Source organism: Castor canadensis, chromosome 16 (assembly GCF_047511655.1).
Source record: "Castor canadensis chromosome 16, mCasCan1.hap1v2, whole genome shotgun sequence".
In the NCBI taxonomy this organism is placed as follows: domain Eukaryota; kingdom Metazoa; phylum Chordata; class Mammalia; order Rodentia; family Castoridae; genus Castor; species Castor canadensis.
The window spans coordinates 81,668,966-81,695,698 of record NC_133401.1 but is presented as its reverse complement, the minus strand read 5'-3'; the positions used below and the strand labels follow the sequence as shown (position 1 = coordinate 81,695,698).

The 26,733-nt window shown below is 34.9% G+C and overlaps 1 long non-coding RNA gene across 1 annotated transcript in view; it reads right to left on the bottom strand.

The window, feature by feature from the left end:
- Positions 1-26,733, bottom strand: part of LOC141418235 (uncharacterized) — a 1,454,649-nt gene that overhangs the window by 430,847 nt on the left and 997,069 nt on the right. The window contains exon 5 of the long non-coding RNA XR_012442925.1: positions 17,389-17,436. This is a non-coding gene — a long non-coding RNA (uncharacterized lncRNA). The remainder of the gene's footprint in view (positions 1-17,388; positions 17,437-26,733) is intronic.

Genomic DNA, 26,733 nt, shown 5'->3' with positions numbered 1-26,733 from the left:
ATTTTAAATGTATCTTCCTTATTTCTTTATTTTCAAATTGTTCATTATTTTTGTATAGAAATACAACTAATATTTGCATGTTGCTTTGTTTTCATTGAGTTTCCTGCTGTGGTTTGAATGTTTGTTCTCTCTAATCTCATGGTGATACTTAATGACACTGTAATAGTAGAGGTAGAAGTCTTTAGAACTGGTTAGGTTATGGGTATTGCAATTTCATGAATGAATTAAGGCTGTGGGAAGTGAATTAGTCAGGGTTAGTTGCAAAAGAGGTGATCTGATCCCATTTCTCCTCTTTCTTTCTTCTTTCTCTCTACAGATGAATACCTAGGAGTACCTTGCAAACTTACAAGAATTTAATGTGAACAGAGACCTTTAGGATGTTTCCTCAATGACCTTGTCTATTTCAATATTCAACCTAGAGGAATTCAAGCATTATTTTCTAAGAGTATGTTCCCTACACTGATGATGGGCTATACTGCCAAGGGAGGAGGTGGACCAACTTCCTGAAAAACATCAGTATACCTTTATCAAGTAGCAGCTTTCCTTCCTCTGAGCTCACACCATGTGGTTGGAAACAATGGTAATATGACCAGCATATCGTGGATAACACACTCCAAACAGGAGCAGAAGATAGAGTTGATTAAAATCTATTGCTGGAGCAAGGGTAGAAATATGTTTATGTATATGTGTATGTATGTATATGTATGTGTATAATATTCCCATTTTTTTGTTCCTAATTGTTTGAAATGTAATGGATTAATGGAAATTAAAGTATGAAAACTGCCAGGACCTGGGTGGCTCATGCCTGTAATCCTAGCTACTGAAGAGGTACAGATCAGGAGGATCATAGTTTGAAGCCAGCCCTGGGCAAAGAGTTCATGAGAGTCTATCTTGAAAATATCCAATGCAAAAAAGGGCTGGTGGAGTGGTTCAAGTGATAGAGAGCCTACCTAGCAAATGTGAGGTCCTGGATTCAAATCCCAGTACCACCAAAAATAAGTGAATAAATATAAAAAGTAAATTATGAAAACCAATTTGATGCTCTTACATGAGTACCGCTATGAAATTTCAGCCTATAAAACACAATACCAGAAATTATCCATGATAAAAGCAGAATCATTACTCTTCTATTTTGGCTATAAATAGAAAATTAAGAAATAAAACTAAGCATACTATTCCCTTGTCATTTTATTTAGAAACCTTTCAAATAGCCTATGGCATGACTAGTTAGCAATTTGAAAATGATGCCGTTCTCAGTCCTGATTTCCATGTCAGCAGTTTGTGTAACTCTGAGTATATTATTTTAGCTTTCTCAGTAAACACTTCTCTAATGAAACTTCAGTTAACTTTAAAATGTCAACTATCAATGGTTAACTACATTCTTTTATCATTCCCATGCATCCACATATTCACAGGTGATGTGAATTCACTTCTAAATTTTCTGAGTGAACTGAGCTTGGTATATGGAACTATACAAACAACATTCAGTTCCAGTCAGGGTGCCCTCATGGTGAAGTCTCTATGTGACAGGCAACATCACAAGCCAGAAATATTGTAGTCAATGTCCAAACCAAACCAGCAGAACAATTTAGGAGATAATGATAAGGAAACCACGATGTTGCTGGTCGAGCATCAGAGTATAGAAAAAGGGCCACAGTGCGATTAGTTAGTATATCAAAGGACTTTCCTGTAAAGAGATACCTCAAGGATCAGAACCTCTTGCAATTACTGCCAGAATACAAAGTCATACTCTTGTCATTGAGTTAGAAGCTGTTCTGTCAACAGGAAACCATAAATCTAACTTTCAAGCAATTTTGTACTGTCAGCAAATACCAAGTTATCTCTACTGAATAGACAAGGAAAAAAGGATGAAAGGGCTTGTATTTTTCATTTAATTAGTAATAAAGCACTTTACTCTTTATTCAACTGACTTCTGTGTCTAATGTGTAGTCACGGTTACACGCATGCATTAGCAAACGTGCCTTCCTGTCACTATATGTTCTGCAGTTCACTCATTAAACTTACGATAATCAAACATAGGCTGAGGATGACTTTTTCAGAGGATGGGACAATTATAACACAAAGTACTGATAAAACTAAATATTTACATGTACATTTAAGAGATATATGCTAGCTAGATTTAGTATATATCCACAGTTTTGTAAACATACCTTTTGGAAATATAAAAGATAATTAATGAATGGATAATTGATGTTAGCAATTTCTACACCTTTTATTTCTAAATTAGAACTGATACCAGATTCTACCTCATATTTTCTTTTTTGAGTATATTATTGTACAAAGTGACTTTATTGTGGTATTTCTATACATGTATATAATGCAGATTCACTCTTTATATTACTCTTTCTCATCTCCATTCCCCATTTTACAAACCATTTAATCAGGTTTCACTATTCTATTTTCATACATGTGTACAAAGTACTTTGACCATATTCACCTCCCTTCACCCTCTCCTGATATTATTGATTGAGCACTGGAGTTGCGATAAAAGACCTTGATTCAATTAGTATAGTGAAGGACTATCCTGTAAAGAGAACCTATGGAGCAGAAGAAGTCTAATACATGCAATTGGGAAACTGGCCCAAAAGAAACCTATACATATTAACCTGACTCACTTTGATGTTTAAACGTTAGAGCGCTATGGTATTTCTTATGATCTCTTTCTGCAAATGAACACAAAACACAATGCCTATGCAAGGGGTGGGACTTGGAAGGACAACTTGAGTCACACCTGAATTTTTGACAGGTTTGGCACATAATGGCTGTGCCCACCCATCTTGCTCTCTTCATTAGGGCAAACCAGAGTTTGAAGCTGAATTCTATTTCTTATATACTTTCTACTAGATATTGATCCACTTCTTCATCTGTAAAATAAAGTGTTAATGTACCCCATGCACAATAAGAATTAAAGAAAGCAAAAGACAGTACTTCTCACCGAGTACTGTGTAGTAAAGACATGCTATAGCCATCACTCCCACAAATGCTGCAAAATTAATATAATTATTTATTTCTCCAGTAGGACTCAATTTTCTGAGAAAATAGAAAGCCTAGGTTAGTCCAGATAGCTGGAAACAAATGACATATGTAAAACGAAACAAAAGTCATTCAACTGGAGTTCATTTTTTCCCCTAAAGTCATCCTGATATACAAATAACAGGACTGGCTTTTGTCATGTTGTGGCATGAAATATCTCATGGCAGAAACTGTTTTGGTCTGAAATAGCTCCATGCATGTAGGTAACCATTCTGCCTAATATCAGGAGAAAGAAATGCATGTTGAATTCTATTGAATGGAGCTCACTGCATGTGAAATCGAGCTATCAGCAAAGAAGTGATTATGGCATGACCATTTTTACATTGTTTGACATGTTCCTGTACTACTGTCAACAAATATAAAGTTTAATCTTCACAAAGAGAGTTTCTGTAAACTGTATGTCACATGAATGCTTTTATTTTGCATGGTTCTTTTCCCCAGAGAAATTTCTTTTACTTTATTTCTTTACTGCAATTGTAATTCATTTCTGACTGACATGCTGACAAATCTATTCAACTTCTTTATATCATTGTACAGCCATTGATTACTTCAACGTATTTTAGCTACATCTTTTTCCTTTTTAAAGTAAATACTGTTCCCACTGCCTGCACAGATGGCTTTGAATATATATCCCACTTCCAGGGAACGTACATGTCCCATATAGTGGGTTTGCCATAACTAATTTAAATATGGTAGCTTGACTTTGGACAGCTGATTGAAATCTTTTACTCATCACCAAAAAAAAAAAGTCCTTTAGAATTTAAAATTTATCAGTATTAATATAGTGTGATTTTTAAAGGCCAATATGACCCATCTGTCTAAGCATAATAACTGAGGAAGATACTGAGGAACTGATCAAGTTTTAAATGAAATATGTCAGATTAGGCCAATCATAAAATGGGAAAGAGGTTCTGATGTTTTTACAAATGGTTGGAAAACATGCTATCAATCCTGTTCTCTTCATCCAAACCCTTTATTTTTTTTCATCCTTTAGACATCCCCACATCATGGTCCTTAAGGCCACACTCCAGTTCTCTATTCATCTTAACTTCTGATTAATTTATAAGCATTGTTCTTTCTGTCACTTGACTGCCTTCAGGCATTCATATTCTAGCCCATCAATGCTAAGCTTCCTTCCTTGCTGAAATGGGATAGCTAACAAGTAGGGAGTCACAGATATATTCAGAGTTGCATTCTATTTGGAAAAATGGATCTTTCCTTCCATCATCTTTGAGGGCAAGGACCGTGCTCATGTAAAACTCTGCACAGCTCTAGGTACATTATTCACGCTAAGGGCTGCAGGAGCGTGACTCCAGTGGTAGAGCACAGCAGCCACGAGGTCCTGAATTTCAACCCCAGAATTGCCAAAATACTACTACTAATAATACTGATAATAACAATTTGTGCTAAATTGATATTTGACTGACAAAGTGAAATCTTATGATACTGTTCACACTTATTTCTTAAGTTCTAGCATCATTAAAAGAATGTTCTTAAGGAGGTCAACCTGAATTCTATTTCACTAAGAATATTCTTCTTTTCTCCTACATTTGGTTCCTTCCCGGTTGAAGTGCCAATTTCAATAATAAGCTAGGATAGTTCACCCTCAAGCTGTTACTTATTAACATTAATAATTATAATAATATTATTACTAGTAACGATAGTATTATTGTAGTGCCGGGGTTTGAATGTCAGGTAAGAGCTCTACCATAGAGCAACACTGCCAGTTCAGCAATTATTTTAATTATTATTCTTATTTGTAATACTGGGGTTTGAACTCAGGTCCTCATGATTGCTAGGAAAATACTCTTCCACTTAAACCACATCCTCAGGCCTTTTGCTTTTAGGTTGCTTTTCATTTGGAATCTCCAACCTTTGACCTGGAGGTCTTGTAACTAAATCTTGCTACTTCCACTTCCTGAGTTGCTGGGACCACAGGTGTATGCCACCACACCCAACCACAATTATTTTTTAAATGGACAAAAAGGAGAAATTATATTTAGGGTATCAATTGACTATTGCCTTACAATATAGCCAAATCCAGAATTTAGGAAAATAAAAGAAATTTAACTTGCTTTTATTTAATACACATATTTAAACCAGACTTAATTTTTTTTAAAACAAGACAGTTGAATTTACAGTAAACTTCACAAATTAAAATTTTTTAATTGCCTGGATTTGACCCTTTCTCCTGTGATTTTTTTAAGTTGATTATTTGGCATCTCTTTTGAGTTTGATATCTACTCATAAGAAAGTAACATGTTGTCTGTTACCTTTATAATCTTAGAGTACTGAAGGATGTTCAGGCTCCCACGAGTTGAAAAATAAGATTATTTATGGTTCAAAACTCTTCTGAAAGGTTTTTTATTATCATGTCCTCATGGTTTGGTAATAGGTAGGCTGTTTCTTTTTATTCATTTGAGATCTTACTTCAAAATTACAGAGTGTCACATGAGAAGACAGTAAGCCACAATGGACAGTTGTCCTAGTGAACATTCTATTACTAAGGAGAGAAATATTACAACAACACATAACTTGTAGCAGGATTCTCAGTTATTTCTACTATTGATGCTGTGTTCTGTGCCTTCTTTACCTTCTATGGCAAGAAAATCAACCTTAGTAACCACAAATTTAGTCTCTCTTTATAATTAAACTTGGGATCAAGTGTTGAATTTATTTTAAATAAATGTGGCAATGCAACAGATATCAGCTCTTCTCTTACTAATAACCCTTAAATGCTTTTAATTGCCATTTCTTTATTACTTTATCTTTTTCTTGTTGTTTTTCTTTATCTTTCAATGCTGATACTTCTTAAACAAGTAGTAATGTTAGCTAAGGTGAAAGAACCTGTACAAAGTGGATATCCTATCCCGCTTTGGTCTGAGTACATCAACAATGCTCATTATTGACCAAATCAAAGCATGGGTGCCCATGTCTTTTATATTTTATGCAAATGTAAGCCAGCATGGTATTTGTTAGTCTTTAAAGTTCTGTAACTCTACCGTAAGTAATGAAGATTCACTTCTCGGAAATGGAGTGAGGAAGGCATTCCTGTAGAGTAAGCCATTTCCAGACAATGTTCTCTTAATTTTTTAATGCAACTATTATTGTGATTTATAATTGCATTGAAGGTTCTCTGCACTCTTTTCAGAATGTTCATTGTTATTAGTGAAATCCGTAACTCTTTGTAAGGGATGGTTCATGAAGCTATTTAATAATACAACAGTTTTCAGTGAAAAAAGTGTCCCACCTTTCATTTGTCTTATAGATCAAATTTATACCAGCAGATTTTCTACATCTAAACAACTGTAAATCAGAGAGGTGTTAAATTTGAGGACAATTTTCTTCCCCACTTTAGGAAGAAATACAAGGTAACCATTGTTTTATACATAATTATTATGAAGTGTATTCTGCTTTACTGTATACACAGATTTGTGCTTCTGAGGTAGCTTGAAGACACTGGTAAACAGTTGAAGTTTTTCCTTTGAAATCTATAATAGGATTAAAATTTTCTTCTAATTAATTATTTCTAATTGAGAAGAGCATATCAAGAAGTATTTTCTGAAATGACTCACCAGCTTGACTTAACAATTACTATTGGCTATCTGGGAGAAAGCAGAAATATTTTATGAATTGGAAAAATATGTTTAAACTACATGATACTCCAGCATTGCAAAATCTTCTAAATAGAAAATTCAAAGAAGGAGAGTTTCTGTTGGGCTATGTCTGTAGGACCTGTTACCCAAGGTCTCAGAAAGAACTTGCTATGACTAGCTTTCACTCTTACAGGGTCCATCTTGAGGGCAGTGGATTAGTAAACCTCCAGCTTGCAAATTAAATGTGCCACCTGATCATGAATTAGCACAGTTACTGTAGGGTTTCAATGAATTTCTTCTCTTACTCCTTTCTGAATTCCTCAAAAGCGGGTTTGAATTATACAGAACACATAAAAATGTAACGCAAACAAGATACAGTTAGCAAAGTTAAACATTAGTTTAGAAGTTGATACTTATTTCTATTTCTTTTTAAATTGACACTAGTTGTAGAACTTTAACAAAAGTTTGACTAAGAATTATAATTTGTCATTCTTACTAATGTTTTTCAGTATATACAAAAATGGGAGTAACAGGAAATCAACAACAGGGGGGATCTATTGAATAACTTCTTGAATAATGGAAAAAATTTGTAAAGGAGTTGGGCATGCCTATAATCCCAGCACTTGGGAGGGAGGGCAGGAGGATATCGAGTTTGAGCCTCGCCTGGGAAACAGAGCTATACGCTCTCTCAAAACAAACAAGCAAACAAAAACTAAAGTTACAGGATCAAACCAGATAGCTGCATTGAACTTGAAGCAAACATGCTGAACTTTAAAAAAAAAAAAGTAATCATCTGACACTTACCTAGTATGGTAACAGATTTTAAAATGTAGGGCAAGAAATCTAGGTGAACTAATTAAGCCATACATCAATTATTAGAAAACCTCTCGGACTCGGGGTTTACGTTAATTCTGTTAGCAGATAGGGTAATAGGTTGAAGTTTTGCTCCAATATTTTTCATAGTAAAACAATACAACTTGAATTCCGTGCACATTATATAATCTTAGGGCTTTGTTATTGCCATGATTTTCTTATTTTTGGTGGTACTGGGGTTTGAACTTAGGCCCTGAAGCCAAGATTTCATTATTGCTAATTTTCTATGAGATTTATAGATTTGAAGGATGATTTGTATTCTCACTTGCTAATTTGTGAGGGCATATTTTTAAAAACAGCCATTTTATGTATTTATTTATTTATTCATTCATTCATTTTTCCTTTATTATTGTGCTGGGTATGGGTACATTGTAGCATTTACCAAGGTTCTTACAATGTATCAAATATATCATACATGAATTCACCCCCTCCACTGCTACCTTTTATCATGATTTCTGGAAGTTTCAACAGGTATCACTTGTGCATTTACATACATGTGTACACATTTTTTGCACCATATTCATCCTCCTACCCCCTTTCCTTGCCACCTCCTCCTTCCCACTGGTACCACCGCCTCCCTACAGGACCTGTTCTGTGTTCCTGTTTTCTAATTTTGTGGAATAAAAAATATAGAAGATAAAAAGAAAGACATGAAATAATTTGCTTGTTTGAGATAAAGGTAGCTACAGAAGGAGTTTCCTTGTGATATTTCCATGTATGTATATACTATAACCCCAACTGGTTCATCTCCTCTAATTTTCTTCATTCTATCTTAGTCTCTTTCTTATGGTGGTTTTAGCTGGTTTAAGACTTCTATATTCATTCTTGTATAGTGAGAACATATTCAAGTTCGTAGTTTCCCTGCACCTCTCATGCATGACCTCCTCTTAGTGTGCACAGTGTTTCACATTATTGCTGTATTAGTATTAGGTCTATATTCCACATTTGAGAGAGAACTTGTGACTTTTGGCTATTTTATATGATAGATGATAGATAGATAGATGATAGACAGACAGACAGGCAGACAGATAGATAGATATTTTATACTGGTATTTAATTCAGATGTTCAGGAAATTGATATTCCAGTAAAAGATTATCTAAATGTCTTTACATACTAGGAAGTAAATTTTTAGCTTTATCACTGTAATTTCAACCTTAATTTTTTGTTTTTAAAAACTTTTTCCTCTCAGTCCTACAAAGTTTCTGAAAAAAGATTGTAGATACTCTTACTATTCACTTTGGGTTAATTACTGGTGATGGCCATGCCTCATTTTGGCATCCCATGCTACATAATTCATGATATACTACTTAATTTACAATCTGGCTAGATTGTTTTGTAGTGTAGAAAGACTCAAATGGAACATATTTCATTATCTTAGCTCTGAGAAGAACACTGCGGAGATTGAAATGGGTTTAAACTGGCATGCCTCACATCATGCTAGGTTTCAAAAAGACAGACCCCAGGTGCTTTTAGCTAAATGACAAATGATCTTGCCAAAATTCACCCATATAAAATTCCTCAGTTACACATGGATTTCATCATACACAGAGCTTAACTCTACTGCGGGAAAACCTATACATTTTTTTCTTAATTTTTTATTGTTGTGCTGGGTGGGGTAAACTGGGGTATTTGCAAAAGTTCTTACAATGTATCAAGTATATCATTTAAATTTAACCCCCTCTGCTGCTCTCTTTCATCCTCCCACCCCAATTCCCAGAACAGTTTCAACAGGTATCATTTTTGCAATTACCCTCGCTCCCACATCACTTCTGGGCAGAACCTGTTCTGACCTCTTGTTCTCCAATTTTGTAGAAGAAAAAAACATAAAAGATACTAAGAAAAACATGGTGTTTTGTTAGTTTGAGATAAAGATAGCTATATAGGGAGAGTCCTTGTGTTGTTTCCAGGCATATATGTTACAACACAAATTGGTTCATCTTTACCCGACCTCTTCACTACTCTTTAGTCCTCTTCCCATAGTGGCCTCTGCCAGTTTAAGATTTCTATATTTGCTCCTCTACAGTGAGCACATCAACCAGTTCAAGTGTTTGGTTTCTTTCCTTTGCCCTATCCTTCCTGTGCACAGTCTCTCCACTTAGTATGACCCATGTCCACTGCATTTATTTAAGGTCTATAATCTGCATATGAGGGAGAACATGTGATTTTTGGCTTTCTGAGCCTGGCTAACTTCACTTAAGATGATGTTCTCCAGTTCCATCCATTTACTTGAGAATGACAAAATTCCATTCCTCTTTGCGACTGAATAAAATTCCCTTGTGTAAAAGTACCACATATTTTTAATTTATTCATCAGTATCAGGGTATCTTGGTTGTTTCCATAGCTTGGCTATTGTGAATAGTGTTGCAATAAACATGGGTGTGCAGGTGTCTTTTTAGTAACCTGAGTTACATTCATTCAGGTATATCTCTAGGAGTGGTACTGCTGGATCATATGGCAGATCTATATTTAGTTTTTTAAGTAGCCTCCAAATTGTTTCCTAAAGTGGTTGTACTAGCTTACATTCCCACCAGCAGTGTATGAGGGTTCCTCTTTCCTGCACCGTCGCCAACATTTGTTGTTGGGTGGTGTTCTTGGTAGTTATTCTAACAAGGGTGAGGTAGAATTTTAGTGTGGTTTTGATTTGCATTTCCTTTATGGCCAGGGATGGTGAGCATTTTTTCATGTGATTTTTAGCCATTTGGACCTCTTCCTTTGAAAAAGTTCTGGTTTGTTCAGTTGTTCATTTCTTTATTGGGTCATTGGTTTTTCGGTTGTCTAGTTTTTTGAGCTCCTTGTATATTCTGATTATCTGTCCCTTGTGTGATATATAACTAGCAAAGAATTTCTCCCAATCTTAGGGTGGTCTCTTCAATTTAAAGACCGTTTCTTTTGTTGTGCAGAAGCTTTTTAATTTCATTTAGTCCTATTTGTCAACCTGACTCTTGCTTGCTAAGCTGCTTGAGATCTACTGAGGAAGTCCTTGCCTATGCCTATTGCTTCCAGTGTATTCCCTGCTCTTTCTTGTACTAGCTTCAAGATTTCAGGTCTGATATTTAGATCCTTAATCCACTCTGAGTTGATACTAGTATAGGCTGACAGGGGATCTGGTTTCAGTTTTCTGTAGGTAGACATAAACTTTTCCTAGCAAAATTTGTTGAAGAGGCTGTCTTTCTTCCATCATATGTTTTTGATACCTTTGTTGAAAATTAGGTTAGTGTAGCTATGTGGATTTTTATCCGGATCCTCTATTTTGTTCAAGTGGTCCTCATATCTGTTTTTGTGCCAGTACCATGCTGTTTTTATGGCTATGGCTCTGTAGTATAGTTTGAAGTTGGGTATTGTGACATCTCCAGCATTGCTTTTTGCTCAGTATTGCCTTGGCTATTCTTGGTCTTTTGTGTCTCCAAATGAGCTTTAGGCTAGATTTTTCAATCTTTGTAATGAAAGCCATTGGAATTTTGATGGGAACTGCATTGGCCATGTCTATTGCTTTTGGTAGTATAGCCATTTTTACTATATTGATTCTGCAAATACATGAGCACAGGAGATCTTTCCACCTTCTGTAGTCTTCTTTGATCTCTTTCTTCAATGGTTTATAGTTTTCCTTATAGAGGCCATTTACATCCTTTGTTAAGTTTATTACTAGAAATTTGATTTTTTTTTTGAGGACATTGTAAATGGAATTGTTTTCCTGTATTCTTTCTCAATCTGCTTATTGTTGATATATAGAAATGCTACTGATTTTTGTAAGTTGATTTTGTATCCTGCTACATTGCTGAAGCTGTTTATGGTTTATAGGAGTTTTGGGGTGGAGTTTTTCAGGTCTTTAAGGTATAAAATTATGTCATCTGTGAATAGGGATAGTTTGACTACTTCTTTTCCTATTTGTGTTCCTTTTATTTCTTCTTCTTGCTTTAGTGCTCAGCTAGGAATTCCAGGACTATGTTGAATAATAGTGGGGAGAGTGGGTTCCCTTGTCTTATTTCTGACATTAGGAGAAATGGTTTCAATTTTTTCCCATTAAGTATGATGCTGGCTATAGGTTTGTCATTTATAGCCCATATAATGTTGAGGTACATTCCTTCTATTCCTAGTTTCCTTAGTGCTTGAATCATGAAATGGTGTTGAATCTTATCAAAGGCTTTTTCTGCATCTATTGAGATGATCAAGTGGTTTTCATTTTTGCTTCTGTTAATGTGCTGTATTACATTTAATTATTTGCATATGTTGAACCACCCCTGCACCTTTAGGATGAAGCCAACTTGGTCTTGATGTATGATCTTTCATATATGTTGTTGGATTCAGTTTATTTTATTGAGGATTTTTGTGTCAATGTTCATTAAGGAGATTGGCCTGTACATCTCCTTTTTGGATGCATCCTTGTCTTGTTTGGGGATGAGTATAATACTAGCTTCATAAAATAAGTTAGGCAGTGTTCCTTCCCTTTCTATTTCGTGGAGAAGTTTATGGAGTAATGGTGTTAGTTCTTCTTTAAAGCCTTGATAGAATTCAGAGAGGAATCTGTCAGGTCCTTGGCTTTTCTTTTCTTTTTTGGAAGACTCTTTACTGCTGCTTCAGTTTCCTTTCATGTTATAGATTTGTTTAGGTGGTTAATGTCTTGTTGCTTCAGTTTGGATGGCCATACATATCTAGAAATTTGTCCATTTCTTCTAGATTTTCCAGTTTACTTGAGCATAGGTTCTCAGAGCATCCCCTGATGATTTCCTGGGTTTCCTTGGTGTTTGTTGTTATCTCCCTTTTTCATTTCTGATTTTACTAATTTGGGTCTTCTTCCCTCTTCATTTTAGTCAGATTTGCCAGGAGCTTGTCAATCTTGTTTATTTTTTTTTTAAAGAATCAGCTTTTTGTTTCATTGATTCTTTGTATGGTTTTTTGATCTCCATTTCATTTATTTTGGCACTTATTTTTATTATTTCTCTCCTTCTGCTTGTTTTGGCTTTAGCTTGTTCTTGTTTTTTCTAGGAGTTTCAGATGTACTTTTAGGTAGTTTATTTGAGAGCTTTTTGTGTTTTTAATATATTCATTCATGGCTACAAACTTTCCTTTTTGGGCTGCCTTTTCTGTGTTCCATAGGTTTTGGTAGGTGGTATTTGCATTTTTATTAAATTCCAGGAGCTTTTTGATTTCTGCCTTTATTTTTTCTATGATCCACTGATTATTGATCAATATGTTCTTCAACCTCCAATTGTTTGTCTATTTGCTGCTGCTACTTTTGTTGTTGAATTCCAGTTTTATTGCATTGTGATCAGAGAGCATGTAGGGGGTTATTTCAGTTTTCTTTTATATTTGTTGAGAATTGCTTTGTGCCCTAAGATATGATCTATTTTGTAGAAAGTTATATGGTCTGCTGAGAAGAATGTATATTGTGTGAATGTTAGATGAAATATTTTGTAGACATCACTTAGCTCAATTTGATCTATGGTGTCATTTAGTTCTAGGATTTCTTTATTGATTTTTTTGTCTGGATCACCTATCTAGTGGTGATAGAGGGGTATTAAAGTTTCCCACTACCACTGTGTTGGAGTCTATATGTGGTTTTAGGTCCATTAGTGTATGTTTAATGAAATTGGGTGCACTGACATTGGGTGCATATAAGTTGATAATTGTTATTTCCTTTTGATGTGCTGCCTCTTTTATTGGTATGAAGTGACCTTCTTTGTCTCATTTCACTAATGTAAATTTGAAGTTTATTTTGTCTGATACAAGTATCGCTACTCCTGCCTTTTGTGGGGGACCATTAGCTTGGTAAATCTTCTTATAGCCTTTCACCTTAAGCCAGTATTTATTTCTGTCAGCAAAGTGGGTCTCTTATAAACCCAGATTGCCAGATCTTCCTTTTTAAACCAAAACTGGACATTTTTATAGAACAGAGATTAAGAAATTCAATCATAGCTATATAGAATAAGAAATTTTATCTTCACTCTTTCACAAGCCAACATACTTAGGTCTCCCATTCATTTCTGTAATTTCTCAGACTTTAAACTCTCTTTTGTAATTTTTTTTTTAGGATCTACATCGACCTTTAATATCTTGTGAGTTTTTTTTCCTCACAGCAAACACACAGGCTTAAAAGAGCCATTAGAGATTTGAAACATGTGGTCATTCCCTATTAATGTGGCCTGTTTCACTTACTGCATAAATGTTAGACCCTTCCTCTGCTCTCGCATTGTAGGTCTCTTTAGCAGAAATTCAAACCTTTCACAAATTTCATGACTAGTGATGGTGGCTACTCACACAGATGTTACTGATAACTTAGGGAAACTGGGCCATGGGCTGTATATCTTATGACTATGGAAAAAAATACATATATCATCTTAAAAACTGCTTCCAGCAGTCACTACAGAATCAGCTCACTGTGATTTAAGATATTGAATGAGTGCTGAACATAATAACAATAGTTGGAAACAGAAGATGAGACTCAGATCTGTGGGGCTCATGGCAAGAGAAGAGAAGACCTATTTTATATGGGCCAAGGACTCCAATGGAAAAGTATGTGTCTGTGAGTATTTACTTTGAAGAGAGTGAAGGCAGATAAGAAAACAAAAATGCCAGGTATAGTAGAACATTCCTGGAATGCTAGCTCTCTAAGGATCATGAGTTTGAGATGAGCCTGGGCTATGTAATGTGTTCCAGGTCTGCCTGAGCTACACAAGACTCTGTTTCAAAACAAAAAACAAAAAAGAAACAAAAAACCATACTCCCCTGAAAATGGTAGGGGGTGACAGGAATTGCAGAGAAAGAAGACAATAGAGAAAAATATGAAACTTCCATGGCAGGGGTACCAAGAGAGATGCTCCTTAGAGTAGCAAGGACACTTGGAAAGCCTCCTATTGTAATAAAAAGAATGAGTTCCTGAAAGAAAGCTAACTTTGTTATTATCAATACTGCTGCAAAGTTAGCTGCTTGTCTGAGTGAGCAAACCTATAGTATTCATAATGGACATGAGTTTCATATCTGTGTTAACATGGTAAGCAACATACACTGTATAAAGATAACTCAGGAAAGCCTAGGCTTTCACTACAGATTTGCAGAAATCCTATTGAAAACTGAGGTATTTCACAGAATGTGGACTTGCAGTTGTAGTCAGACCTGTGTTTTCTAGAATGCCAAGGGCCGCATGCATCATAAAGAGATCAGCTGGGCTCCATACATTCAGTGCAGTTTCTTACCTCAGTGGTACAGATAGGGCAAGTTCATGAATGAGGCAAACAGAACACATTAAAGATAACAGGAAGGAAGGAACCAGAGACTTTTGCTAGTCCCATATGGTTCTGCTGCTCCTTAGTTTCACAATTTTGGGGGTTCATCTGAGAAAGTGGGCAATATGTTGCTAGAGTGTATTTTTTCTAAGGAAAACTTCAAATTCAAATACCTATGTAAAAATCTCCTCCAAAATTTTTTCATGGGCTAGATTAATATAGAGACTACTAGTTGTAAGCCTTGCTATATGTATTAGTTGAGAATTTTCTCTCTTCTTTTCTTCCTTTCCTTCCTCATTTCCCTTCCTTCATCTTCCTTTTGTTTGTTGTTGTTTTGTTGCTGGGGATTGTGTCTAGGGCCTCACACATGCATAAGAATACACTTTACCACTGAGCTATGCCCTCAGACCCTTTTATTTTACTCTTTCATAACACTGGTTCAAATGGACCATAAATCAGTCAGTTCTTTTTCAACTTATAAAAAACACAAATTCAAATATTTCAGTTTCTCCCTTCTGAACATGTAGCATTTGTGGTCTCATTTAACAATTCAGGATTGAGCTCCAAACATTGCATCTGCATTTCAGGAAGAACATGGGGGAGAGATCTGATCGTGTCAGAGACAGTGGCATATTCTCTGTACTGTGCACAGAACTTTCTTGGTTTCTTGGAAACTACCTCACAACATTCCAAATGCATACCACTGGGCTAACATCAGATACATGTCACCATTTGTAAATGTCCACTGGAAATAGAGGTCTTTTATGATTGTTCACTTACCCATCCAAAAGCTCCCCTACTTTGGAAGAATGGAACATAAATTGAAGGAGACTTACCACAAACAACTTTTTCTATTTGACTGGTACATACTCCTCCCTTTTTGCATCCATTATCAATCCTCATTATAATTAAAATAATCTACTATACAAAGTATTGTCATTTTAATTCATTCTCAGATCTTTTGGGAAAATGAAACAGCAATGAACTTAAACTCATTTTTATAAATATGTAGAGATAGTTAAAAAATACTTTTAAACATTAATTTTTATTAAGAAGCATTTCAAAAAATAGAGAAAAGCAGGATACTTTCTGTTAAAGGGATTCATGAATCTATCAGCTAAGTTAAATAACTATTACCATATTGCTATATTAGTTCATTCTCTTGAAACACAATTTCAGATAAAAGCCCTAAACCCAAAAGTCTACATGAAACTGAATTGTTTGAAGATGAAGGAAGGCTCAGATTTCTATACTTTGTGAAACTTCTATTACCTGAAACCTCCAGTGTTCTGCTAAGTACTGAAATGGCAAGATTCAATAAGGCAATGACAATTGATGAAAAATTATTTTTAAGTTCACTAGAATTTAATCTTCCTGCCAGAGATTACATGCATATACACCCTCCCCAATTCACTTTTAAGACATAATTCTGAGTATGATGGTATTAGAGATGGAGACATAAGGATATGATATGATTTTAAGGACATAACCCTCATAAGTGGGAAGAAAACTCTTATAAAAGAGACTCCAGAGAGCTCCTTTGTCCCTTCAGTTATGAGTGAAGATACAGTAAGAAGGCACCATTTATGAAGAGTGTCCTTACCAGATATAGAACTGTGATCTCCTTGACTTAAATTTCCCAATGTCCGCAGCTGTGAGAAATGCATTTCTGCTGTCTGTAAGCTACCAAGTCTGGTGTTTTGTTAGAGAAGTCTGACCATACTTAGATATTGCCCAAATTTAAATTCTACAAAAGTAGAAGAAAAAGCCTACAATAACACTGCATTCTTCTTTCTCCTCCTTCCTTATTCTTTCCTTCACTTCTTCCCTCCTCCTTCTTCCCTTCTCTCCTTCCTTCCTCCACTACCTTTTAAAGAGGTTCTTTGTTGTATTTATTACACATAAAAACAGAATGCATTTTTATTCTGTTACTTGTTTATATTCAAAGTAACTTCAGGAAATTTATGAAAGCTCTTTGGCCTAATTCTCTGTATTAGAAGAACACAAGTCTGAAATCTTTTCTATTATATGCTCAGAAGTGAAGTGTGCTATATAAGTACAAAGTCATCAGTCAGATTATTTATTTTTAGCTTGCATGTTTGGCTGTACTGCAACACATGTTTTATCTTTTCAAAAGTCCAACACATTTATACTTCATGGAAAAGCATCAGCTAAATGACACTAAAAATAGTGACACGAATATGTGATAATCAACTCCAGCCTAGGAGCTTCTGTACCTCATCTTAAACATGGGTCACATTCAGATGACTAGCCTGCTACTATCCTAAGATTTCAAGAAACACCTTTTCCATAGCTGATTAAAAATGGTAACTACATAGAGAGGTGAGACTTACAATTATCAAATACGAATTCTCCCAGGGCATCTCTTACCATTTTGGCCATGACCCATTTAAACAACATTGAACAGTATGGTGGTTGGCACAAAGAAAATACAAATCTCAAAATGTCAGGGACAAATGATGTATTTCTATGCAACACAGCTAAAGCAAGCATTTCATTTCCCCCTGAAAGACTCAATTTGTCTAATTTATCTGTGATATGAGCCCTCAAGAGTTCCTGAACAAGTTTCACACAATGTATTCCATACACTTCAAAAGGAAGAAATAAATATGATACGACATACCCTGACCTCCTTCCTGGTAACTCGCCTTCTTTCATTCACTCTTCATTTCTAAAGAAAGAAAAAGCAAGAAGCACTTGTTGTTAGTGTACCTCCCAGCTATGTAATTTAATGCATAAGAATATAATTCAAATTATCTAGTGAATGGCAACTTTCCTTTTTTTTAAAAAAATCTTTGAGAAGTTGTTGTTGAAAATTGTTCTAATGTTTGCTGTCATTAACCATCCACTCTACCAGTTATCAACCAACGTAGATCAGGACACATCTGTTCAGGAAACTTAGATTGCTCCCTTTTTCTTCAAAATCCATCTGCCTTTAGATTTTGAGTTAAATGTAGTATTTGGATCTATATTTCATTTTAGAATTTTAAAAAAGTCTCAAAATACACGAGCCTATTTCCTTTTTCTTGTCATTTGCTTATATCATTTTTTCACCAACTCACATTTACTTATTTCTTTGTCTCAAATCTAAATATGTCTACCTTAATTGAGAAGAAACAAGCAGGCAGCCAAATTCCATACGTATTGCACAAAGTGGATACTGGATATTTCACAAACTGAACATATATGCTCCTCTTGTAGAACGAAGGGAAGTAGAGAGTAGGTACAAAGGAGAAATAGCTGAGTTAATTCTCAGGTGAAAAAGGATTGGTTTTAAAACTATCAATATACATATCTGGGAAATGAGTTCTATGTATGTGAAATACTTTTAAAAAGTAATATATCAGGAGAAAATGTTCAATACCTAGTACAGTTTCATTGAACTCTGGGAAATAAGTAAAGATTGAAGTTCATTTTCAACTGGGGACATACCACTTTTCTAATTGAAATTTTATTTAGGTCAAAATTGAGCATCTCTTGGGACCCCATGCAATAAGAATAGTAAGTTATACTGGTAATGACACCTAGCACTTCAGTCATTGGGTAAAAGCAACAATAAAAGAACAGTAAAATAACAAGTTTTCACAACTACTTGCTTCACTCATATGCTGACAGAAACATAAAGAAAACTGCAACAAATGTACTTAAGATGAAAGCACATTTATATGAAATACCTGATTCTGAGGCAATTGGGATTTTTGTTTATAACAGCTTGTTACTACAGTGGTACTCACAATCCTTGGTAATTAAAGGCATCATTTCATCCCTAGGCCCTCGAGGAAGGAAGTGAGAGTTTACCTTCCATTTCTTGGGAAGTGCAGTCTTGTAATTATTTTGAAATGGAGGGTGACTAGTTTAGTCACCTTCACCCCCGTGACACAAGCAGCCAGTCTTGAAAACAGCTTCTTAGGAATGGACCACCCCTCAATCTCCTCATGGTAATATAATTAATTTTATGCATCCCTTATAACCTGGCTAGTGTTATCTTAAGGGGTCCTGGCTCTGAACTTTCAGAATGATGAGCTGTGTTCTGTTAGCACCACAAGTTCTGTATATCAAGGACAGAAACATCAAATGATTTGGATTCAAATGTATTTCTGTTCTTTATAGTCTTTCAATACTTATATTTTTAAAATAGAGGCATAATTTATTTCATATGAAACTGAATTGCTCAGTTCTCTACTAATAGGATTTTAAGGGCAATTTAAATGTGTAGGGAAAGAGTCATTATAAAATCACAAACAGGAAGCCTCACAAGTTTTTTTGAAATTTAAATCAAAATAATGAATTAATAATTGCACTTTCCATGACTATTGCACATGTAAGACCAATTGTTCCCACTTTGTAAATGGAACAAGAAATGTGAGTTCCCCAGAGGTTAATAAAAGACCAAGAATACTGTCCTAACGAGCTATGGTGACCTTTCCTGTTGTTAAGGAGGCCATCAAGTCGTTTGTACCTGTCATAGCACAACACCCTCATCCCTTCCCCTTACGCATTTTTCTTCCTCAACTAATTTGACTGGCTGCCAATTATTTTCCAACTGAAAGCTGACCAGTGTGAAGATGCTTCTCCTCTTGCTACAGAACTGCAGTAGAGTTTCCATCTGGTGCAAACACCTCCGCCACCACCACCACCACCACCCACTCCCTCCTCATTCTTTGTTTTTTTTTTAACTCAGTTGTGAAGATTTATTTTTCCATCAGCCACATATTCAAAGGAATGCTTAATGTTTTAAGCTGTCACTGTGGTGGGATGAAGCAACATTCTACAAAAGACTGATAGCTAAAGCAGTGAAGGTCCATCTGCCTAATTACACAGCAACGAAGCTCACCTTCAGTCGGCACAATATTACCACTGTTTTGGGTTCCTCAAAGTTGCTTCAATCCCATCATCCTCCCTTGAAAATAATGAAAGGGAAGACATAATAAGAAACTGTTAAAGTGGATTGCATGTAGCAAGGGCTCCAGGCTAGCTTTGTGTTCCCTCCTGAGAAAAGTACCACCATTTATTATCACTCATTAAAATTTAATTTTTTATGGCATCTTTAAAAGGTCATTTTTTAAATTGGAATTTTGTAGGCAACATTACTAACTGGTTAACTACTGTGAAAAAACAAATCTTTGTAGATTTATTGTCTTAAGCTATTATTAAGGAGGCATCTTTAAAAAAAAAACAGAACAAATTATTTCCCTCATAGAGCAAGATTGTTCTCTTTTCTAAGCAAATTTAATTTGCACAGTATTTTCAGTAGATTTTTACACTAGAAGCACCTTAGAAACCTAACTAGAAGTGGAAATCATTAGCATACAAAGGGTTTAAACTTATAGCTTAACTATGACAAACTCAAATAAGACTAAGACAAAAAATACAAATAGCACTAGAACAAGAAAGTGGAGAAGTTTGACATATCTTTTCTGTGCATTTTTGCAATCAAAATCCATTTTTCTTCTACTGAATCTTATTTTACTATACACCATGATTACCCTGACTTCTAACCTAAAGTGGTTTCATGTAGTTGTACAGTTAACAATAAATGTTAATGCTTACAATATCAATATAAAGTAAGTACTTTATTCTACAAAAGTACAAGGAAGAACTTAACACCAAGATTTCCAGGCATTTTATATACACTTTACTATTTAACTGTCTGAGAAAATGTTAGGATAGATCTTGCAATAATATTGGAATCAAAGAAATAAACTGATGTTTAGGGACGAGTAGTGACATCAGCCATTCAAGAAGATGGCAGTCTAGGAGAAGTTAGAAGGTTTTCTTTTTTTGTAGCACTGTGTTTGAACTCATGGTCTTCCTTTCTTTGGCAGGTGCTCTATCACTTGAGTAATGCTCCCAGCCCAAATAGTTAAAGCATTAACCCAGTTCTCCTTGACTCCAAATAAATTTCTACAACCTGGACTATCTCCTAAAGAAAGGATATCAATCTACAGTACAACAGGGGTGAGCAAAGTTTTTCTGTAAAGATAAAAAATAGTAATATTTTCTGTTTTACAGGGCATAAAATCTCTGTAGCCCTGAGTCTTGTCTTTGGAGCACAAAAGCAGCTGGAGATGCTAAAGCAACAGGCTAACTGTGTTGTAATAAAACTTTACTTACACGACTGGGCAGCAGGAAAACTTGGTCAAAGGCCATAGTTTGATTTTCAGGAATGAGTATAAGCTACATAAGGTATAAACTGAATATGTATGATATTATATGAGCTAAGGCCTGAAAAATAAGTGATAATTAATGACAATTTAAAAAATAATGCTAGCTTATACTTCTACATAGTTTATCATGTGTCATACACTTTTCACAGAACAAGTAATTTATTCTCACAATATCATGTAAGTTACTTACTATTTTAATCTATTCTAGGAGTTAAGAGAATTGATGAATAATTAATATGTCAAAATAACTGAGCAAGTGAGTGGGGGCATTCAGGATTTAAATCATGAAAGTTCATAATACACAGCATGATCTGTTAATAATTGGTCAACTAAATGAATAAACTAATGATTGAATGGATTGGTTGAAAGTCAATAAGGGCTATTTTAAAACAGACATATATCTCTTATATTATTCAAGAAATATATTATTGCAAATCACCTACATTTTTATAACCAAAAATAAGTATTTTTTTAAAAAAGGATAGTCAAATGAAGGAAAATATTAATTTGCTATTGGATATATATTTCCATGTTTGAATTAATTATGCTACTTGTTAATTAGTACTGAATTTTAGATAAGTTGGTGAGAATTTTAAGATTTATCTGTAAAGTGTGTTTTTGTCATAAAAGATTACAGAATCAAAAAGGGAGGAAGGGAGAGAGGAAAAACAAAGAAATAGAAAAAGAGGAAGAAAGTTATACAGAAATAAAAAATTGAGTAAGAAATTGGGAGAATCTGTTATAAAGAGAATTAGAAGGCAGATCTTCTACTTAACTGGTATTTACCAAGGGTATAACATCTATTAGGCACTTGGCTAGTCCCTGGTGATACACTGATTAAAAAAGGAAGAAAAAGAATCAAGGCTGCTTCATCCATAAGGCTTACAGTATATTATGGTGACAACATCGAATAAACATATAAAAGTGGGATTACCAATCATGGCAGGAGCTATGAAGAAATAGATAAATGCTCTGAGAGTATACAAGTGGAATTTAATTTATATCAAGGATCTCAGAAGGTCTCCTTGAAGAAAGAATATTTAAATTGAGAGCTGCAGATGAGTAGGAATGATCTGGATGAAGAGGAGGGAGAATAGCATTTCAGAGAGATGACTAACAGCAGGAGAAAAGGTCCAGGGACAGGAAAGAATTTGAAGAATGTTTTTCAAAATGCCCTGAGTCAGAAAAAGAGTGCTAAGACCCTACAATGAGTCAATAGGGTAATCCATCAGGGTTTGTTAGTCATATTAAAGATTTCAAGTGTGGTTTCTTTTTTTTTTTTTCAGATATTCTTACTGGGTTTTGGCAAATCTTTCTTGAAATGTTTGAAGCAATGGAGAGACATATTTTATTATATTAAAAAAATTAAAAAGCAGATGTTGCAAAGTATCTAAGAGGGAGGAAGGTAAGGAGATGGCTTGTTATAATAATCCAGAAGAGAGGAATTAATGATGAAGCTTTGATTAATGTGTAGTTTAGAGACGGATGTTGGCATGAATTGTGGACCAGATAATAGCAAGAGAGAAAGGGAGAATGTTAAGTATTAGTAGAGAAAGAAGGTGGAAATTCAAGAGTCAGTTTTTGAACTTCAGGTTTCATATCCCTGAAAGACATTCAAGGAGAGGCATCAAGAAGGCAGGAAAGCCCATAATTTTTTCTCAAAATAGAAGTGTGGATGAGTGACCAGAAATGGTAAACGTCAGTATTTAGTAAGTCATGGGCATGGAAAATCACTTGGTGAAAGATGGCAGAGTGAGAATGACTTTGATATGTAGGTGTGATGATGGAGTAACTTGTAAAAGAGACTGAAAAGTAGTAGTTAAAGAAGAAAAGAGAAAGCCATGAAATTTTATTATTATAGAAGCCAAGGATGAGTCTTCAAGAAGGAGGCATTGTTAGCTGTGAGAAATATGGTGGGAACCTGAGAAAGGCTGAGAAGTGTTCCTTGGATTTCCAACATGGAAGTTACTAGTTTTCTTAACCAAAGCTGTTTTGGAGTCATGAGTGAAGAAGTCTAAGATCTGAGTGGAAGGCAATGTGACAGTCAAAAGGTAACACTATGAGGCAATGCTTTTGAAAAGCATCAAGGTGATTTGGAGGAAATAATGGGTTAACAGGAAAATGATGAAAAGGCAGGACATGTGATTATTAATGTGTGAATATTGAGAATACAGTAATAAGAAGAGGGGAACTATAGGAACAAGAATGGCTCAGTGTAGCTGGTTAATGGATACAGGGGTACAGATGGATAAGGGGAATAATTTCTAATGTACAGCATAGGAATATAACTGTGGTTGATAACAATTAATTGAAAAATTTTAAATCACTAGTAGAGAGGATTTTGAAGGTTCTGAATACAAAGACATAATACATGTCTTAAGTAATAGTTACACCATATACACTGATCTGATCATTACGCATTGTATGGGTGTACTAAAAATGCCACACTGTACCTTATAAATATGTACAATTACAGTGAGTCAAATAAAAATAAAACATATGCTAAAAACACCAGAAGAAAAGAGTGACTCTGGATAAAGCTACTAAGGAAAATGAAAGGAAAGGGAAGCAGGTGTAGGCAGGAACAACATAGGGCTTATGAAAAAAGGTAATGGATTTCAGTTGTGATTGTTATGGACAATGAGAAAATCTAAAATCCATATAACCAATGGCTTATATTACAGAGGTTCTCTGGGAAGCCTGCAAGTTGGCCCCATGTAATAATTTAAGAGTACTATGGATTACACACTCTTACTTTCTTCCACTATTTATGGGTGCAGTCAATTAAGCTTAGCAACATTTCACAGTAGTAGCAGAGCCTCTGCACTTCCCATCCTGTGAGGTTTCCAGCACATAGACTCATTTTCCAACTGTCAGGGCAGACGATTTGGTCTCTGGATAGTGATTACACTCCTCTGAATGTTTATGTGCAAAGTCTTTCTATTGAGAAGAGACAGTGTTACAATGAGCACTATCAGTGAATAATCCACTGCCTTCATTTGCACTCTTCTTTTTAAATTTTATTTTAACAGATACAAAAACTATTGTACATATTAACAGGTAATATTTCACACACAAACACACACATATTGCATAATTTTTAAATCAAGTTAAACATGTTTATTTCTTCAAGCATTTGTCAATAACTGTGGAGGGAAGTTTCAAAATTCTTTTTTCTAGTCTTTTGAAATATACAGTGCATAATTATTACCTACAGTCACCCTGGAGCTTCTTGTTCATCTCTAATCATTAACACACTGATCAAAATTTTTCCATTCCCTATCCTCACTACCCCTAGTCTCTGATACTCCTTACTCTACTCCCAACTTTTATGAGATTATCTTTTTAGATTCCACATGAGTGAGGTCATGTGGCACTTGTCTTTCTGTGCCTGCCTCATTTAACATAACGATCTCCAGTTCCATCCATGTTGGCACAAATAATTTCATTTTTTCATATGATTGAATAGAATTTCATTGTGAATGTGTACTACACTTTATTTACCCATTCACCTGTAGATGGACACAGAAGTTGTTTCCCTCTCTTGGCTATTGTGAATTTGGAAGTGTAGGTGTCTTTTTTGAGTATAATCTGTAGTGGGATTGTTGGATCATAGAGTAGTTTTATTTTCAATTTTTTGAGGTTCATTCATATTGTTTTCCATAGTGGCTGTACTAATTTACATGCCCACCAACAAAGTGGTCAAAGACTTCCTTTTCTCCACATCTTGGCCAGCCCTTGACTAAACTCATTCTTATTTGGAAGAAGTAATATTATTGTGGTTTAGATTAGCATTTCTCTGATGACTAGTGAAAATGGTCATTTTTTTTGATTACCTATTGGCTGTTGACCACTTGCATGTCTTCTTCCCAAAAATGCCTAGATTTATTTTTCACTTATTTTTATCATATGATAATTGTACAAAAATACATGTACCTAATGCACTTTGATCATATTCACCCATTTTTAATAGTCTTATTTTTGTTATTGAGTTTTTGGAGTTTCTTATATATTTGGATATCAATCACTTGTCAGATATATGCACAGGAAATATTTTTCCTGTTCTGCAGATTATCTTTGTACTTAATTACATGTTTCCTTTGCTATGCAGAAACTTTTTAGTTTTATGTAATCCCATTTGTCTAATTTTGCCTTTGTTTCCTATGTTTTTGGGATCTGGTCCAAAAAAATCCTGTCCATTCCAATGTCCTGAATTTTTTCCACTATTTTCTCTTCTTTGTTTCATGTTTTACATTTATGACTTTAAACCACTTTGTGTTGATCTTTGTAACTGAGGAGAAATAGGGCCTGCTTCATTCTTCTGCATGTGATCATCAAATTTTCCCAACACCAATTACTAAAAAGACTGTCCTTCCTACAGTGCATATTTTAGTACCTTTGTTTAAAAAAATCAGTTAGCTGTAGGTGTGCAGGTTTACTCCTAGGCCCTCTACTCTGTTTCATTTGTCTGTTTTTATACCAGTACCATGTTGACTTGAATACTACATCTCTGTAGTATGTTTGAAAGTCAAGTAGTCAAGTAGAATGTGCCTTCTATTTTTGGTTTTTTGTTTTGCTTTGGTTTTTTTTTTTTTTGCTTAAAATGGTTTTGGTTTTTCAAGAGTTTTGTAGTTATTTATTTATTAAAAGCACTGTATAAAGCTTTTTCTCATTATGTGAAGATGCCACTGATATGGAATGCTATGGATCTCATTAAATTTATAAGTATGGAGATTTTGAACAACATTGACTCTTCCAATCCATAGATATGTGCTGTCTTTCCATGTCTTTTATGTCCTTTTCAATTTCTTTTATCAATGTTTTATAATTTTCATTATAGGGATCATTCACCTCTTGGTAGGCAGGCACTCTAACACTTGAGCCATTCCACCACACCTAACCTCTTAAACTTATTCCTAGGCACTTTTCTTATTTTTGTGGCTATAGTGGATTTGTTTTCTTGATTTCTACTTCATATAATTCACTATTGACATATAGCATCTATAGCAACACTATTGCTTTTGCATGTTGATTGTGGGCCTGAAATTTTGCTAGCTAATAAATTTAATTCATCTTTTCCAATTTGGATGTACTCTATTTCTTTCTCTTGTCTAATTACCCCAGCAAGGACTTAAAGGAGTATACAGAGAAGAAGGGGTTGAAAGTGGGCATCCTTGCCTTGTATCAGATCTTAGTGTGAAAACTTGGAGTTTTCCCCCTTTCAATGTAATTTAGGGTGTTAGCTTATTACAAAGAGCCTTTATTATATAGAGGTACATTTCCTGTATGTCTAAGTTATCCAGCATTTTTTCTATCTTGATGGGATATTGACTTTTATCAAATGCCTTTTCTGCATCAACTGAGATGACTATATGGTTTACTCCATCAGTCGTGTCACACAAGTATTAATTTGCATATATTTGCATATATTGAGCCATCCTTGCATCCCCTTGCATCCCTGTGCTGTTGGATTCATTTTGCTAGTATTTTGTTAAGGATTTTTGCATCCAGGAAGTGACCTGTACTTCAGTGATGATTCTTGTTTCATATCCTGATCTGGCTTTGGTGTCAGGATTGTGTTAGCCTCATAAAAAGTGTTTGGAAGAATTCCCCCCTCTTCTGTTTTTAAAATAATTTAAAAAGAATTAAAAATTAAAGTTCTTTTTAAAAAAAATGTGAGGTAGAACTCAGCAGTGAAGCCATCTGAGAAGCTTCAATGGTATACCCTTTGCCATTCTCAAGTATTTCTTGAGCACCAATAACCTGAGCATTCACTCTTTCAGCATCACTTCCAAGTTTCC